This window comes from Chrysochloris asiatica, unplaced genomic scaffold (assembly GCF_000296735.1).
Source record: "Chrysochloris asiatica unplaced genomic scaffold, ChrAsi1.0 scaffold00548, whole genome shotgun sequence".
NCBI classification, from domain to species: Eukaryota; Metazoa; Chordata; class Mammalia; order Afrosoricida; family Chrysochloridae; genus Chrysochloris; species Chrysochloris asiatica.
The window spans coordinates 103674-103889 of NW_006409066.1; positions in this window are offsets into that span (position 1 = coordinate 103674).

Consider the following 216-nt stretch of genomic DNA (forward strand, 5'->3'; position numbering starts at 1 on the left):
ATGAAAATTGTCACAAAGTTCCATCCCTAGATGGAGGGGCCTGTAGGGAAGTCTTTCTGTCCTGTCCTATGGCAATTACAGAAAGTTGAATCTTGCTCCAACTTCACAGGAAAGCCCCCGCAAGGAAATGATTCCATTTTCTATTGAAAATTGCTGCTTTTGTAATAACCCTCTGTCAGCTGTAACTTCTGATAGGTATCACCCAGGTGTCTTTAC